The 16,516-nt window shown below is 27.6% G+C and overlaps 1 protein-coding gene across 5 annotated transcripts in view; it reads left to right on the top strand.

The window, feature by feature from the left end:
- LOC107438641 (transcription factor Sox-13) overlaps nt 1-16,516 on the top strand; it is a 555,886-nt gene that overhangs the window by 358,604 nt on the left and 180,766 nt on the right. Inside the window, exon 1 of one of the 5 annotated variants that reach the window (XM_071182383.1) lies at nt 9,825-9,863. The exons of the other annotated variants lie outside the window; for them this stretch is intronic. The gene's annotated coding sequence lies outside the window, so the exon portion shown is untranslated. Of the gene's footprint in view, nt 1-9,824; nt 9,864-16,516 lie in introns of those variants that run through there. 5 annotated transcript variants of the gene reach the window in all.

The following is a 16,516-nucleotide window of genomic DNA, read 5'->3' as shown; positions in this document are numbered from 1 at the left end:
ATATATATATATATATATACACAGCATTCCATGCAGCTTCAACGCATCGTCGACCGTAGTGACTGTCGAGTGGTGGCGTGCCAGTCGTTCGGCAACCATTGACCAGACGTTTTCAGTTGGTGAGAGACCAGGAGAACGTGCTGGCCAGGGCAACAGGTGAACTTGTTCTGTGTCAAGGAAGGTCAGGACAGTGCGGGCAACATGAGGTCGTGCATTGTCCTGCTGAAGCGTAGCGTTATGGGGGCCTCGAGGATAAGGCAGAGCAAATGACCCTAACACATCAGAAATGTAACGCCTGCTGTTCAAAAGTGCCGGCAATGCGAACAAGAGGTGATCGAGACGTGTATCCAATAGCACCCCTTACCATTGCTCCAGGTGATGGCCCAGTACGACGATGTCGAATGCAAGCTGCCAATGGGCGTTCTCCACGATGTCGTCAAACACGGATGCGGCTATTATGATGCTGTATACAGAACCTGGATTCATCTGAAAAGACGACGTCCTGCCATTCATCCAGGTTTGTCATAGATCACACCATTGGAGGTGCTCCTGCCTGTAATGCAGCGTTAAGGGTAGCCGAAGCCATGATCGCCGTGCTGACAGTCCATGCTACTTCAAACGTCGTCGAACAGTTCGTGTAGACACTTGTTATCTTGCAAATGACCCTATTTGCTGACTCAGGGTTCGTGATGTAGCTGTAGTATCCCTTAAGGCCATGTGGATAACATGTCTGTCTTCTCGGCTGTTAGTGATGGGGAGGATCCTGCACGGCGTTCCATATGACAGTCATGAACCCATCGATTCCATATTCTACTAACAGTCATGGGATCTCGACCAACATGAGCAGCAATACTTCGGTATGATTAACCGCTATCCCGGTAGGCCACAATTCGACCTCGATCAAACTCAGACACGTGCTGTTAGGCACTTCTCCTTTTTACAGGAAGCATAACAAAAACTTTTTTACCCAAGATAAACGCTCAAATTCAATTTCTGTATGAGAAACTTACTGTCAAATCTCTTCTCTTAATCACATTGCAGATGTCGCTAACGCCGCCTGCTTTGCATGAATGCGCTGATCAGCTAATCATTTGCATACCACAACATGCTTTATTCGTCCAAAAAATTTCACGATCGTGGTGTGTCGCCTTCCTGGTGTGGCAATTTTAATGGCCAGTTGTTCATATTTCCTTAATATTCATATGTACAAAATTAGTTAGTAGATTGAAGCAAATAGAAATAACTCTGCCAGTACTAGCCTCATTTATAAAAATAAAAGTTATTTATCGCGGATTTTAGTACCTAATTTATTTCTTTAATTTGATAATCATACATTCAATAAAATTATTCACTTATGAACTGGGGGAAATATTTAAGGATCTTTTGGTTAAAAAGTAATAAACCACATTCTTGTGGTTTCCATATTTAACATATTTATCTTTGCATAATAGACTTATATTTTCATAACAGGCACATACCTTCCGATTTGGAAGTGTTTTTACTAAATATTTAGAATTTAGCGATATCTAAACGTAAAGTAGGCAGAATAAAAACTCTTAATGGATTAGTTACTGAAAGGAATTGAAATTTTTATAGTATATGGGCTATTACATTTTTACCACTTGTATCTTCATTCCTGAGATCGCGTTAATGAAAAGAACAAATACACAAGAAAACTAATAAAAATACAGAAGCTACTTTATAAACAGTCCCTTTTTCTCATACAAAGACAAAATAGGGGGTTGTATCTGAATTCACTTATTAATGAATCCACATTCACTATGAACTGCTATTAAGTGCGCATTGAAATTCAGTCAGTGTCAGGGGCTTGGCGTCTTTCTCCGATCGCAAGTCGCCAGAAATAAAACAGAAATAGAGAATCGAATGGCAGTTACAGGAGTATGAAATTGAACTGTTTTTTTAGATGTTATTAGTCGTTATTACTTCATGTACTGTCTCGTAATAAGACGGGAAAGATAAATGATAACAAAGCGAAATGAATTCAACAAAGTGTTTGGGCCTCCGACTTAGATTTGGCGATTCTTTTTTTTTTTATTATTGTTTCAAATAATTGTTCACCTGTTTGGATTAAGGTGTGACTTCGATATAGAATAATTTTCTACTCAAAAAGTTTACCTTTTTTCTCCTTATAAATACTTGTCTGTTCTTAATTGTGATGCATTCATATCTTGTTTTGATAGTGTGCTAGTTTAAGTTTGCTTTTTTTTGTAGTTTTTATTGTCTAACGTAGTGTTTAAATTTATAACTTATTAAAACTACATTCTAAAATTCTTTTTTTAATTTTTTTTTTGTAACAGAATTGATTTCTATGGCATTTGCTTAGTCATAGTTAATATAACTTAGTTTGTTCATCTGATATATAAGTAGCATAAATACAAAATTTATGGCTTTATTTAGTTAATAGTGGATTAATTAAATACAGCCACAAATTTTGCATTTAAATAGAATAATTTTTGATGTAGAATAATTTTGTTAGTAAAATGTTTCGTTAAATGTACTTTAGTTGTTTATTTAAAATAAAACCATATTGAATATTTGAAATTATTTGAAATAAAACCATATATTACTTGAAACCATAAGTTATTTGAACCATACATTATTTGAAATAAAGCCATATATTAATCCTATCTCACTTAAAACAGTGTGGAGATGAAAATAATATATTATTTTATTACTTTTCTCTGTTTTGTTTCTCTGTTTAATTTTCAACTCCATTAGTTTTTGCATTTAATGCATTCATTTTTATCTTAACTAATTTTTTATCGATAAAAGAAATTAATTCTTTCTCTAATTCATCCATTTTAATAAGTCAATAAATAATAGTTTATTATCTATGTTATTAAAAAAAATGAATTCAAATTTTAGTTTTTAGCTTTTAAATTATACTTTGCGAAAAATTTCTAAAGGCAAATTTTAAAACTTAAATAGGAAAAAAATGAATTTCACTCTTTTTAATACACATTAATGTCTTACACATTAAATGTTATAAAGACATTTTAATTTACAAAAATTAATACTTTTGAAACATAACCTGTACAAAATTAACGACTTATTGCTGCATTTACGTTAATTATGTTCAAAAGCTGACTCAACAATACACAAAATTAAATTGTTCTGGCTTTGATCAGAACATTAAATAAAAAAATTTCATGTATAAAAAATCTAAGTCATTATCAAATTGGAGAGCAATTTTTGCAATGTATGTACTTCTTACCGTAAAAACAGTAAAAAAAAACGCAAGAATAGATTCTTTCTCGAGTTTTATTAATTAGAAAATAAACATTTCAAACTTTTTTATACCGAAGTCTAGTGCTTTTTCTGAACAATTAAATAGTAATTGACGAGATAATTAATGAAATCAAGAGATAATAATATACGGATTTTTTCATATCAAATTTTTAAGTTATGTATTGATAAAGCAATTCTCTTTAAAAAAATAATTATTCGATTAGAATATGTTTTTTATACAATGTGTTTTTTTTGTTGCGTTAAACGCATAAAAAACATTAATTTATTACAAAACATTAGAAGATGCCATTGATCCTAATATGTTTGTAACCAGGAAAAAAATATTATGCATATTGTTCCACCCTTACATTTTAATTATGAACCCACCATTACATGAAGCAAGTTAGGTATGAATCATTTATATCACTTCATTTCAAAAATATTCTTTATCTTCATTACTCTAATTATTTGTTTTTATATATCGATTTTGAATTTAACATTTTTAAAGTAAAAATAAAAATTTCTACAAAGACCCTAGAAAAAAAACTATTTTTTTGTAGAAATGTAATTTTGCGTAATAGCGATATTTAAAAATTGCCTTTTAATGATATGGCTTTTTAGCTTACTTTGTTTTAATATTTTTCTGTTATCATTGAATTTATTATTTATCGGATATTATTTTCAATGATACAGTAAAACTTATCTAGAATTTTTTTGAAAACATAATTTTTGACTAAAAATATTATTTGTTCTATTTTATAACAATTAAAAATTAAACTTTTCAAATCTTATAAAAATCGATTTGTTTCTAATGATTTTGTGAAACAACTAATAAAATATTCCTTAATTATATTTTCAATTTTTTCTCACTGATTATTGGTTAGATATAAGCTTAAAAAAATTAAGATACACCAGTTCTGAATAAAATACTTTCTTATCTAAAATATTTTAATATAACATGAAGATATGTTTACTTTAAATAAAAAAAGGGACTTCTTATCAAATAGTTTGCTTTATTTGGTTTTAAAACATCATTTTTCAATAAAATGAGGCATCATAAACCTTTTGAAAAATATTTTCTACTAATTACTTGCAAAGAATGTAAATTTGATTACACTTTACAATCTTTTCATAGAAAATATTAAAAATAATGTTTCTTGTAAATATTTTAACTATATAATGCATATTTTGTCAAAATAATTTCAAAAATGCAACGTTTTTAAATTATTTCGTATATAAAAAAGTTCTTCCTCTAAAATATAAGAGCAAGAATATGAGATGCACAAACTAATTTCTTTTTTAAAATTTGAAAAGTAATTTTATCATGTACTGTACCTTGTATGAAGTAATAACTATAAAATTTGTTAATAATTTTACATGATGCGTATTTTTTAACATGTATTTTGTTCAAAACTAAATCTTAAAAAGATTGTCAAATAGTTTTGAAAAGGGGATATTTCAGAAATCATTTGCTAAGAAAAAAATTATTTTTCCTTTATTTTGAATTTTTTTTAAAGTGTTTTTCGGCTATGAATACTTCAATAGAACAATTTTCAAGTTTTTTAATATATTATTCACATATTTTCACATATTTATTTCAAAACAAAACTTAGGAAAATAGATGAAAACGATTTTTTATGTGTCATTTCAAAAATCGCTTGCTCAGAAAACAATTTTTTTTTCTTTAATTTTCCTCTCATATTTATAAAGTAAAATGCACAAGGAATAATTTTTTCTATTTGTATTTAATTAAATCATTCGCAAGTTTATTTTTTTAAATATAAAAGTTTAACATATTTAAAGGAAATTAGGTAGTTGCTCTGGTTATGAAGGAATATTGGTACTGCGTAATAACTACTAATAAGAAAGTAAGCAAGTACTATCACTAGTGCTGTGATAAAAGAATCAGAATCATACGGTATTGAGTCTTGATTTTTTATCTCAGCGCTTGCTTTTAATGCTGAAACATATTTATACTTTAGTATTGAAACATATTTATATTTATCACTTTATTTAATCGTTATTTTAATCTGGATATACTTCTTATTAAATATATTGTATTTTAAGTATTAAAAAAATATTTAAAAAATATGTAACAATTTTTAAAATGGTTTGCTTTAGAAATTCTAAAAAAAATCGTTTGCCTTTTCTTTTAATTTTAGTTCCATTCTTCATTTATAACATTTACCAAGGATATTTTTCTGGAATGATTTAATTCAAATAATTTGCATTTAAAATTTGGGAACTTATTTTAGCATACTTCTTGCTGACTATACTTTGTTTGTTAATACTACCTAAAAAATTACCGCGCGGCTATTTTATTCAAAAACAAATTCGAAAATAATCCATTTCTAAAATCGTTTGCTGAAAAAAAATCGTTATTTTTTCTCTGCTTTCAAATATTTTAACTTTTTTAAATTAAAAAAGAATATATATTTTTAATTAATCAAAAATATTTTAATACAAAACATATTTTTCGTGCAATCAACAATAATAATATTTAAAACTTTTATCATAAGTTTAACGTAATTCTTTTGATAAATATGATTGTTAATACTACCTAAAAATTAAACGCACGACTATTTTATTCAAAAACAAATTCGAAAAAAATCCATTTCCAAAATCGTTTGCTAAAAAACTCGTTATTTTTTCTCTGCTTTCAAATATTTTCCATTTTTGAATTAAACGCGAATAAATATTTTTAATTAATTAAAAATATTTTAATACAAAAAATATTTTTCGTGCAATCAATAATAATAATATTTAAAACTTTTATCATAAGTTTAACGTAATTCCCTTGATAAATATGGCGAGAAGGTTATATCCTTTGATATTAAAGGACTACAATCTTAACTTGCTAATTTAGATGTAGCGACACGTAATGACAGAAGGTGAGCATTCATTCGTGAATCTCTCAATATGGAATCCCGATGAACTGCTCCTTTGCAAGTCCGCCGAACTTCCTATCTTGTAGGAGAAAAGATATTTACAGGGTTCTCAATCCCTGTTGGCGAACGCCTTCTCAGAGAAAACGAAACCATATACGGTGTCCCCGGTATTCCCAGCGGAGACCTCCCCAGCGTCAAGAAACGGACCACTGATTCCCTCTTCATTCCCCTTTGATATGCCCGGGTAGGAATTCTTCCGCCGATTCCTGGCCACGTGGAAATAGGGCATTTTAGCCGTCACGAAGTCTGAATTTAATTCGGTTTCGTTTTGTGGGGATTCTTTTTTTATCCGATGAACGGTTCGGTGAAGGCTATTTATTTGTGTGCTCGTTGAAGGATGAAGAAGCAATCGGGATTGATTCACGTTTGATGTTCGATGATATCTTTTGAAGTGCTAATGAGTTATGATTATATGACGGTCAGTGCGTCGGGAGTCTTTTGAGTTGAAAGAATTCTGGTTCGTGAAAGGGACTTTGACGAACAATTCGTTTATTTTGTAGGATTTCTTTGGTTAAACTTTGTGGTCTAATTAGAGAAGTTTATGCTTCACTTTAGGGAGCATGGAAGCAGAAGATAATTGGGGAAAAGTTCGTTTAAAAAGTGTACTTTTCGTATCAAAAAGTGTATTCTGAATGCGAATGAAATTAGCAGTAATTAGTTAAAACTTGTGTTGCGTTAATTAAACTCTACACGAGTTTTATTTTAGCTACAAAAACTCTTTGAATTTTTTTATTTTTATTTCGAGAGTCTGTTTTATATCTTGACATTTCATGCAAAAGAGAAAAATGAAGTAATGTATTTTCTTAACTAAAGCAAACCCAGAAATTAAACTTGCACATCTATATTGAATTTTTTCAAGTATTTTTTTTTTCAAAAATATTAAAGCTAGTTATCTAAAACGGTGGAAAAAAACGTCTTTAAAAGGAACTGAAATATTTTTTAGATATTCACCTATTTATTAACTTACTTATACTTCTTACGAAATACTCTGTTCAATCAGCATACATTAATTATTTTTCCTTTTTCATTCTTTCTTTTTTTAATTTAAGGAATCAAAGTAGGTTCATTTAAAAAAATATTGTTCTAAAATAATTTTTAAAGTTAACTGATTTATTAGAAACAAACTGTTTGGAACTGTTTCCTTTTATATTATTTATTTACTTATATTTTTTGAAATTTAAAAAAGCAAAAGCTTGATTATTAAAATTATACTTATTCTTTGTAAAGGCAAAAAATCTCATTTATCAATTAGATTGCAAATGAAGTATAAATTAATTTAGATCATGCAACATGAAAAAATCAATAAATCTAAATTTCTCCCAGCAGGAAATGTCTTTCTTTATAGGAAATATACTCAAACTGCATATTTGATATGTTTCATAAGTACTGGTATTTAAATAAACATAAAACTAAATAGTTAAATTAAAAAAATTTGATTAAACAGCAAATCATTTCACATACAGCTAAAGAAAAATTATAATATTATGAAAGTTTTACATTAGTTTTATTCACATTTAGGAGGGTTTTTTTTTAATTTGTCTATTTTGACAATCAAATAACAATTTACATACATTATCTTATCATTATTCTGCAAAATAAAGTTTTCAATCCTACTTGAAAAAAGACTCGTTAAAGGTTATAAAAATACTCTTATAAGTATAGTTAGAAATTATAATAAAAACAATTTTTAAATAAACAATTTTTAATAAAGTTTTTTAAATCATACAAAACTTTTTACTTAGTATAAGATACATGAAAAGATTTTGTGTAAACAAATACGGTATTTGATATTAAAAAAATAAACATTTAGTAGTCATAATAACACTGTTTTAGTTTATAAAAAGAAAGTAATTTATTGAATAATTTTAATCATTATTTCAGTTTTTTCGGAAATATCGGAGTTTTTTGTAATGATAAATATTGCATTTTCTAAAAAAGAATCCTTAATTGAACACTAGTGCTTTTAATTTCTTCTCAAACACTACAATCAGACTTTTAGAGCCGCGGTGGCTCAGGGGATAGAGCGTTCCCCTTCCAATGCGGCGAACCATGTTCGAATCCCAGTCGATACGAATTCCGCATCCGACTTCCACCGACCACAGTGCTGACACGAAATATCCTCAGTGGTAGACGGATCATGGGTTAGAGTCCTCTCGCCGTCAGGCTAACCGTGGAAGATTCTCGTGGTCTTCCTCTCTATACAACGCAAATGCGGGCTAGCTCTATCAAAAAGTCCTCCACGATGGCAAATTTCTCTCAATACTCGATCCAGGAGTTCCTTTGTCTTCTGGATTGGGTTCAAAATTACAAGGCTATGGAGTTGAACATTAGTAGTCGTAAACCCATAAAACTGGGCCGACTGCTCAACGACGGTTATAAAATCAGACTTTTAAATATTCAGTTACTAAACAATTTATTTTTACTATTTTTTTCCTTTTTTTTCCCAATACTATACTATTCTATAAAAGAACTCCGGGGTTTTGAGGCAAAATATTTTAATGAAATAAAAAACATACATACATGTTTTATACATGACTGAAAAGCTTACATTTTCAAGTTTTTTTAACACTTAGTAAAGTTCTATATGAGCCCCGTTAGTGGCACGGCAGACGTCTAAACGGTATTCTACCTCTTCCCATGTCCTGGCGAGCATGTCTGGGGTGACGGTTGCCACACAATTGACTATTCGTTCCCTGATATGTTGAACATCACGAATTTTCTCTGCACTTTGTACGGTAACTAAAGACTTCGTTTCTATGAGCCAAATAACACATTGAGCCTTTTGTTGCGGAGTCGCCATCATTTCAAATTTCGCGACGTCATTTCAAGTCAACGCCCTGCAGCGTCGCCAACAGTTGATACAAACAATCCCAATTGGTATGAGTAAAACTGTTTGAGCTACTCTTTTCAGAGAAATCGACTAAATTTTGCTATCTTTTATAGTTAGTGAGATATGAATTTTTAAAACCCCGGAGTTCTTTTATAGACACCCTGTATTATTTTTTCTACTAGATAATTTTCCGTTCATAATTTTAATGAATATATTTTTTTCATAATAGTTTTTAGTGTGAATAATTAAAAGGCTAAATACAATTATTATGTAACTTATAAAACCTAAAACTTATCAGCTACATAGAATCAGCAAATATTGATATAAGTCGAGTGCTGAAATCAGTGTAAGATACGAGTTCAATTCCTTAATGCTGTTTATTTTTTTGATACTTTTTATAGTTGCCATATTTAATTGCTTTTTTCTTTCAAAAATGGTTATAGATTAATTTAGACTTGGCGGAATTTACATAAAGCACCCTGTGCGCAATGCAGCATCCAAACTTGGTTGAAAAGGCTCAGTTTCATTCACTTCTAAGACATTCTGCGCACTATTTTTGTGTGTATAATTTAAGAAAAAAGTTTTAAATGAAAATATTTATTGACGCATTAACTTATTTGGAAAAAATTCCTAACTTCCATATGCAGTATATTGCGGTACTTTGTTTTTATTAGCATTTTTAATTTAAATTCTTAACTATCTCACTTTTTTTTTAAAAATTTGTATTCTTCTTTTAACATTTATATTTAATAATATTTCTGTTAAATAATTCAGTTGTTTCTTTTTTTTACTTTTAGGTAAGCACAAAACATGTTGTCCCGGTCCTGTTATTAATGGTATGTTTGTATAATATTCATATTTCGATTTATTGTTTAGTTGCTTAAAGAATTTATAAATTGTTATAATTCAGTAAACCAATTTTTAATTTTAAGAAAAATCTTACATTTCCACAAAAACTACTCATTATCAAAATTTAAAAATATTTATATTTATCAAATATTATCAATTTTCTGTTACTACTCGTTATCAAAATTTAAAAATATTTATATTTATCAAATATTATCAATTTTCTGTTTAAATCTATCAATTAAAGCTTTTTTATTAATTGAAATCTTTAAATTAAACATCATCTTGTTTATAAAAGTTATACTTTATGCTAGTACTAAAATTTTACAACTCTTTAAAAACGAGTCTTCAAAATAACATACTATTTTTAGACTTAACCCTTTAACGGGCCCTTTATTTCTAGTAAAGGTAAATTAAAGTATTTTTGGAATTGAAATTGTCTTAAGAACAGTAATTGATATAAAAAAAAGAACTCATTTAGTTTATAAAAATTGCCATTTTTTTGGTGGTAAATATATTTAACATGACCTATTAGGAACTTACTGACTTTTATTTTTCTTTATTTATAAAATAAATTCCTTAAATGCTACAAACTTCAAAAGGAATTATGTATTTTATACTTTTATACGTTTTTCAAAAGTGACAAATGGTTACCAATTTTATTCAAACTCACTTCAAGAAAGCTGAAGTTATTGAAAAATGGAAACCTAAATTAAAAGTGGTAAAACGTGGTGGTAAGTATACTTACCACGGCCTTCAAAAGGGTTAAATTGAAATTGTATGAATACCAAAATTCCATTACTATTAAAACAAATGCTTGAATAATTTAAGAAACTTCACCATAAATATTGTAATATTTATTAAATAATATTTTATAAATTTAAATAATATTTTAATTTTTAAACATTTTATAAAAATTCTTCGTCAGTTTCAAAATTTATTAACGTCATTATTAATTAAATATAATTTCAGGGTTAAACTAAGAAATAGTATAGATTTATTTGATTATAAAACCCCTTTTTTAAACTCATTCCAAGATTTGAGTTAAGATGCAAACATTGTGTCATATAATTAATTCAAACATCTAAATTATGTATTGGTGTGATAATGGCAATTAATTTTAAAGAAGGAACTTATTTTCATATTCAGGAAATACGTATATGTATCAACTAGACTCTGCTAATTAATAATTATGGTTAATAACTAGTTAGTCGTCCTCAAGTTCGTGGAGACGAGATATAGTTATAAATGTTGGAAGCTACTTAATTCAAAAAATGTTCGGTATGTCACTTTTCATTTAATAAACTCGTTTATTATTAAGGTTATGAACCTTATTTAGTTAAGTCTGGAATTTTTAAAAAAACAAAAAAAATTGCTCAGATTTAATACCTGTAATTAATACCTGGTATAACTTTTATAATTTTAGTATTTAATACCTGTTACAACTATTATTTTCAAAACCAATAAAATTTATGACTAAGTCATCAATTATTACCAATTAACATAAACTTATTAATGTTTATTTTCATAATATGTTTATTTGTTTATTAATCGTGCATTTATATTGTATATATTTGAGTTTTTTAATCATAATTTGAGAAAAACTCGCAGTAAGAGGACACAAAGGTTCAAAGCTTTTAAAAATAATTTGCAAATAATCAAATAATAATAAAATCCTGCAAAATATCAAACTTTACGCCAAAAAGAAACTTCCAAAACTAACAAAAATTTTAAAAAATTCGTAAAACAATCTAATTTTGCATTGTAGGGAATTTGATTGAAATATAGTATATAATAAAAGCTATTTTATTATAAGATGAACAGTTTATGTGGCGTCACAGAAAACAATTAAAATATAAGCTTTCTGAAAATTTTAATTGTTTGATGATTTGTATAAGCCGATTTATACACATCTTTATGTTCAGGTTATACGAAAAAAAAAAATGAAACGTGAACTTCTGTAGGTGATAAGAATTTAAAAATTGTAGTTTAAAAGAAGATGAAGAAAACAACTCTGAATAATAGAAAATTTCATCAGCTGCAATTTAATAAAAGCAAATTGATAATCAGATGAAAAATTTGCGTCTTCTCATAGAATGAAGTCAAAGAAGAAAAAAAAGATTTTCTGGTTGGTGTAGTTTAAATGTGAAGATTTTTATATGATGATTAATACACAACTGCTTGTATTACGAATGTAAAAAAATAAAACATACATTTCTGAAACAGTTAAACATTTCAAAAATGGAGGAAACAAAAAATATCCAACTCTGAACTACAAAGAGTTTCATTATCTATAGTTTAATTTAAAAAAATGATAATCAGAGAAACAATTTATGTCTTCTCATGGAATAAGATATAAAAAAATAGATTTTCTGCGTCGCTTAGATTGAATTGGAAGATTTGTATTTGCTGATTGATACTCAACTGCTTGTATTACGAATATAAAAAAAATAAAACATAAACTAATGGAGAGTAATCCAGTGGGGAGTATTTTTTTTTTAAATATTCAGCTTTTTTTTTTTAAATGAATTTTTTAGAACTTAAAATTGTCTAAAATAAGCCACTACTGTAATTAGACTATTACGGGGATAGATTTCTCTTAGCTTGAAAAGATTCTTAAAATTTGATTTTTAAAACATAAAACAATTTTAGTAGCTGCTCAAAAGCATTACTTTTCCCTTCATTTCCCTTTTTAAAACTATTTTCATTATATATAATATTAGGAATTAAGAAAATTTATTGAGTAATACAATTCATTGTACTATAATATGCCAACCATGGATTTAGTATATGCAATTAGAACAGAAACTCTATAAATAACACCTAAAATACTCTAATATCCATTATTACTCTGATATCTAATATCCTTTATCTATGATGTATATTTCTTTTGCAAGAAACTTTTAAAATTTTATTGTTATTTGTATTTTTTCCAAAAATAATAATTTATGTGTATTTTATAACAGTAACTATGTTTTTTACGTATGTTTTTTTTCTCAAAATGGGAGGGGGGGGGGAAACGCTAACAAATCTAGGCAGATTTGAAAGTTTTGTGATACTTATCTTAAAAATTATCCTTTTGCAAATTAAAATGGACTAATTAAACCAAAGGAAAAAGTATGATTAAAAGTATCTGAATATGGTAAAATTTACCGTGTTTCTGGCTCCGTGGGATCAGTATTTCTTACCAAAGCGCTTTGGCAATAATTTTGTAAAATTAATAATAAAATATGGTTTGATAATATGTGATAAAATTTTGTGATTTCAGCGTGATATCTTACAGCGTGAAATATAAAACCATTTATTCGGTTAAATTTACTTTTCAGTTATGCATTTTTTACTAAATGTGTGGTAATAACTATAATTTTATAAACCATAATTTCAAGCGTACCGTTACCATATGAACGGAAATATTATCAAATAAATAAGTTAGATACCGGATATTTTGCTGTTTTAATTTTTAGAATTATAATTTTGCTTTACCAGAAATGCAATTACCATTCAACATGGTAATTTTACCATTTTTTTTTCTCTGTGCTCTTAAAAATTTTCGGATTAAATTACGGTAGAAAGTATTGACTCCCTGAGTGCATCATCCGTAAAATTAATTTTAGCGTAAAATTTTATCCCTTATATTTTACAGTAATAATTATTTAAATGTTTTGATTTAAAGATTTTTCAATAAATATTACTGTAACAATTACGATACATCAGATTTGTTTTGCTCCATAAAATTTTACAGTAAAAATGATTTTTGCAGTAAAAAGTAACGAGAGTACTGGTATATTTTACCGTAATTTGGACTGAAATTTTTTACAGTGTATATAATTATTCGTATTAGATCATTTCCTGGAAATTCAAGTAATCTTTTCCAGTTTTATGAAGATTTATTAAATTTGATTTTAAAAATAAAGCAAAGCAAACAATCACCATCCATTTAGAATATGCTATCGCAATGAAATAAAAACTCGATGAATACTTCCATCATAAAATGTTAATACAACGTTTAGGCCTGCCATTCTTTATCACTAACCTTAAACTCGACAACAACTTACCTCATCTCCCATCATAAACTTTCTGTTCTTTTCCAATATCTATAAAATATATTGCTTTTACAAGTAACCTTTAATTGTTCACAGTTGTTATTTTGTATTTCGTTCCAAAAATTATATTTTATGTGCATTTTATTACAGTAACTATGTTCAACGCACTTTTTCCCCCTTAAGCTACAACGAACAATAAAATCGAATGCCGGTTTTTTTGGAATTGTACATTACAATGAACCCGTAAAAGAATACTTTGACTGTACTTTTTGGCAGACGAAGCAGCTGTTTTGTTTTATCTACTAATAAGATATAGTCAACGGCTACCGCTTTTTTATTGTCAATGAAACCAAAGTTGTAAAAAGTTAATAGTCACTTTTAGATATCATTAAAGAAAGATAAAAAACGATAGCGGAAGCTACTGCTGCATGCACAGTTTTAGCTTGAATACAACAAAATTTATAAATATCATCTGAATTATTGAATTTAATGTGTTTTAGTAAATTGGATAACTGCATTTTTAAAATTAATTTCTTTTTTAGTTGATTACTTTCGAAAAAGGGTACTTATTGATTTAAATATAGTCAATACAACTTGATTTCATAGTCAATAGTTTTATTGTTTGAAAATATTGTAAGATATAAAATTTGATTTCTTAAGTACTATTCGAGCAATTGGTCTGAAACTTTTTAATTTGCCATTTAAAATTACATTCTTAGAAATGATGTCAAAATTTGTATACTGTACAATTTAAAAAAAATTTCTAATAATGTTAAATAAAATAATAAATAAACATTAATATTATATTTTGCACGGAAAGGAAAAACGAATAACAATTTTATGGAAAAGAATTTATGGATAAACAAATTTTATAATTGCGTGAAAAAAAATTCATTTCTTTCGAAAATTCTCGAAGTATCGCGAAATATACGAAAAATAAAATTAACATCAAGAGGTCCTAACTTTCGACAGCTCTCCTATTGAATCCATATTTCCCAGATTATGAATTCGTTAAAAAAAAAAAAAATTAAAGAAAAAGGAGGAGGGAGAAAGATATATCTATTCAGAGAAAGTACTTTTTGTGTCTGAAAAATACCATTTATTTGTTATTCAAAATATCACAAGATTGTTCTTCAAAATAGCGTCTATACTAATTAATTAGCATATTTAAAGTTAAGGCCTCGAACCATAAAAATTGATTCTTAGTATTCGAAAATCCGATTATTAGATAAAAAGTTATTTAGTATGTTCCATTTTTTTATTTTATTTATTTATTTATTTATTTATTTGCGTACCGTACCGTTTACTTATTCAAATTTTAAATCAAAATCTAGAAAGATTAGAAGACAAAAAGACAATTTTTTAAAGCATTTTGTTACGTTTTGAATGTTCCCTTCTAATGATTAATTGACTTTTCTTTGACCTATTTTTTATGTACATTTGGCTACACTTAGTATGTGACCTTAGAAATCATACAAATATATTTAAATTTAGTGAAAAATTCGTTATGTAATGATTTCTTTTTTGTAACATCATAAATTCCGGTATTTTTTCTTTTTCTTTTTTCCTTTTTTTGTGACACTAAATTTATGATGGGTTTTGTTAGGTTCTCTTTAGTGTTAAAAAATTAGTTATACATTGCTTAGCATTATTATTTTTAGTTATACGTAAGATTCATTTTGTTAGGTTGTCTGAAGTAATAATTCAAGTAGTGTTGATAATAGAAATATTAAACATCTATGGTGACGCATACTGTCATGCAAATTATTGGTTACGGAACTTTTCTTTTTTAAGCAATAGCTTACATACATTTACGATACTCAAGTTATGGATTGAGAGGTGGAATTTATTTAGAATAATTTTTTACTGTTATTGAGATAAAAACTTAGTTATGAAGTAGATATTGAGATTCATTTTCAATCTTTTCTAAATTGGTAGAAGAAATTTTAAACATAAACAGTGCTATGGTGCCGCATGCTGTCATACAAATTATTGGTTACGGAACTTATTTTTTTCAAGCAATAGCTTTTATATATTATACGATACTCAAGTTATGGTTAAAGAGGTGCGTGAAGAAGTAGTATAAATACAACACGTAATGGAGTATTTTGACCAGTTTTCGATCTAATAACATGGCAGAGATGGAAATAGTTTTAATACTTCTTCTACCTTCTACACTAAAATTTCAGGAACTCATATTTACGATGATTTGTGTGATTTAATGGCTGCTGGGCAGATTTTAAATTATTACTAATATTCTGTACATAAAGAATTTTGACAATATCACGGACATCTCTTAAAAATAGTTAAAATTGAAGTTAAGATATTTCCGTGTGGGTCAAACCACGAGTAACAGCTGGACGGTGAAAATTTTTTATTTATATATTGCTCAATAACTAATTAAGGTGTTAGGCATTTAAAAAAGGGTTGAAGAATTATAGTATTTAAATATATTTGTGCTGTGCATTCGGTTTGGTTATCACTGAAGCTAATATGTTGTACAAGATAATTTTGAAAGATGACTCAGCTGGTCGCCAATGGTAGCTAGTTTTATTATACTTCTTTTTTTAAAAAATGCTGTGGTAACAGGCAAGCGAACA

This window comes from Parasteatoda tepidariorum, chromosome 6 (assembly GCF_043381705.1).
Source record: "Parasteatoda tepidariorum isolate YZ-2023 chromosome 6, CAS_Ptep_4.0, whole genome shotgun sequence".
Lineage (NCBI taxonomy): Eukaryota > Metazoa > Arthropoda > Arachnida > Araneae > Theridiidae > Parasteatoda > Parasteatoda tepidariorum.
This window is presented reverse-complemented; position numbering and strand designations above follow the sequence as displayed.